A 3,149-nucleotide genomic window follows, 5' to 3' on the forward strand; every position below is an offset into this window, starting at 1 on the left:
AGTGCTGCAAAGGGAGGCAGGGCTTAGCTCACCAGGGCCTTATCCAGCTTGCTGAGGGGGTAGATGGTTACCCCATGGACTCCAGCCCTCAGACTTTAATGTTCACAAGACTTACTGGGGAGCGCGTTAAAACAGATGCTGATCGGATGGCTCTGAGGGCCAGCTTTTCCAACAAGCACCAGGTGATGCTGCTGCTGCAGTGAAGTGATTTTTCAGGCCTCACTTGGGTAGCAAATAATCACCAATTCCAATAGCTGGAATGGATCCCCTGTGTGCTAAGATATGCTACTGTTAATCCTTTGAGAACAGGGGTCTAGGGTAGGACCTGGGCCAACAGCCTGGTGGTTACAGTCCACGGGGTTGAAAAGCGTCGCACACGGCTGAGCAACAAACACTGGGCCAACAGAGCCTCTCGGATGTTGGATGCCACCCAAAAGCTGCCTCCTGGGCTGACTGTGAGTGCCTCACAAGCAAAATCTTTTGTGTGTTCTAGGATGGGAGGAAGGTGGAGAAACTGAGCTGGTGCAGACAAGCAGGTCTCACTGTCGGAACCGCAATCTGGTTTTCTACTGAGAAACCACAGTGTTGCAAAAATAACCCCAGTTAGCCACAGCGGCCGATACTGGCTGTTGGCATGGCCCCAGGGCCTTCTCTCCTCAAGCGTCAAGTGTCAGGAGATTGAAATTTTGCTTCCAGTTCACCTCTGCAGCAGACAGGTCATCCAGCCTGTGGTAGTGTCTGCAACAGCCCCACTTTACCGAGCTCAAAGCTGCCACTACGCAGAGGCGGCAAAGGAGCGGCGGAAATGAGCCATTCAAGATCTTGTTCTATGGCCTCCCAGTTACTACTGTTTAATTATTTTTACAAGTGATTTTAAGTCATCCCTTAGTCCTTTCTAAAAATATAACATAGATGATAAAACTGACCATTTTTTCTTATAAAATATCAATATTTCCATATAGTAACAAACATTGAGCCAGCCCCCACTTCCTCAATATTCTCAGGAACAAAATAGAAATATGGAAATTGAATATACCAGGCTCTGTCAAATAAAAGAAAACTCGGGTTTCTGCTGAGTAGATTGGTCTTGAGGTCACCATGATATATAAGCGTGTGGGTATAAACATTCACATGGATGTGGTTGTATCTGCAGGTCCATTTCTGGAAGCTGGACACGCATGTTGCCTCTCCAGAGGGCTGCTGCAGAATGGGTGTCAGTGTGGCAGTGTGGTCTTGTTTAGAATTTTTCTGATGTGATCGCCTACCTTTAAAAAAAGAATAGAGAAGACAGAGGTCACCATGGTTGAAAAGCATGATGACATTTGCCACACCCTTTAGTTTGCTGGTTTGGGCAGTAACAATCATCTTGTCTTAAAGCTCTTCTTGTTCTGTGTGTTTCAGGGGAAAAAATGAAAGTCATCAGGTCTCCTGAGGCTAAGTTACCCAGGCCTGAGTAATTTATTAAGGAGATAAATCTTTGAAATAAATTCCCTGTTAAGTCAGAATTTTTTCCAATTGTGTCCTTGGTTGACAGTTTCTGCCTGCTCTTCAGACAACGGTGAAACAAAATCAAAATGAGATGTAAGGTTGCAAAATAAAAATGAACTGGAGGGAAAGGCATTTTTTCTTTTTAAAACACAGGCTAACTTCATCATTGATGCCCTTCCCACCATCTTGTCTCCCCCACATATACTATCATAAAACTCTGGGGAAAAGCACATTCCAGGTAGATGCTACACTGTTAAAATTTAATGGATAATTTCCATTATGGTATTATATATTTATAAGCAGAGAAGCAGCTACTTTCATAGACACTATGGGTATTAAACATTCAACAGTTATAATAACCCAGTTTGCAATCTCTGACTTTAAAAAAATCTCATTTTAGTGAATTGGAAGCCATTTAGACACTGAAGTAAAGTTGGTACATGCCTGTTGTAGAAATAAAAGCTGAGATAATTTGGTTTGGAGCACTATGTTGTGTAATCTGTGTTTCCTCTTCTTATAGGAGGTAGCACAATGTTTGAAAAAAAACTTAGCCAGGCAGTACTTCCTAAAACTCATTTGTCTACTTATATATTAGTAGGTCCTCCACTTAGAAATTCTTCCTGCATTTTTTGGTTTCATCTGTGAGTGACTGAGCTAAAATATTTCAATATAATAGCTAACATTGAGCCAAACCTCACTTCCTCAATCTTTTCAATAAAAACATCTTCTGTCTCCAGTGTTGGACATTAGCCTCCTACAGCTAGGCCTGACAGAGAAAATCAAGAGCTACGAGGCTCCTTTACCTGTATTTTCCCCTCTTCCAAATCTTCAGGCTTCTCACTACTGATGAACTTTTGGGTATGGGTGGGGCTGTGTGGGGCGGGGCAGGAGGAGGTACACATATGTATTTTGACTGCCCCCTAAAGACCCCTGCTTGGAGCTATTATTTAAGATACATACATTTATCAGTCTGAAGTCACCTTAACATCATCTACAATCCATGTTAAAATGTCTTTTGAACTACTTAATATAAACTCCTAAACCTGGCTTCTTATCAGAATTACCTGTGGAATTTAAAGATTCCTATCTACCATAACCTTCTGAATGAAAAAGCTTTGGAGGTGAGCCTCACTCTAGTTCTTTAAAAGTGCAGCTCTGAATTTATCAATCCAAATTCTCAATCTCTAAAATATGAGAAAAAGAATTTGTATAACATAAACCATTATCACAATTAACAAAATTAAAAAATTTAGTATCACTAAATATCTTGTTCATATCAAATTTTCCTAGTCCTCTCAAAAATGTCTTTTCAAAGTTAGTTTGTAATCGGGACCCAAACTCAAATTAGGTGCATGAGTCATGTCTCTCATTTCTTTTAATGGTCCACCTAATTGCTTCCCCTCCATTTCTCATGCCACTGGCTTCCTGAAGAAACCAGATTCATCTTTAGGATGTGGTACCTCTGACATTGGGGTACACGTGTCTCTTTCAGATCTGGTTTCCTCGGTGTGTATGCCCAAGAGTGGGATTGCTGGGTCATATGGCAGTTCTATTTCCAGTTTTTTAAGGAATCTCCACACTGTTCTCCATAGTGGCTGTACTAGTTTGCATTCCCAACAGTGTAAGAGGGTTCCCTTTTCTCCACACCCTCTCCAGCATTT

This window comes from Cervus canadensis, chromosome 6 (assembly GCF_019320065.1).
Source record: "Cervus canadensis isolate Bull #8, Minnesota chromosome 6, ASM1932006v1, whole genome shotgun sequence".
NCBI classification, from domain to species: domain Eukaryota; kingdom Metazoa; phylum Chordata; class Mammalia; order Artiodactyla; family Cervidae; genus Cervus; species Cervus canadensis.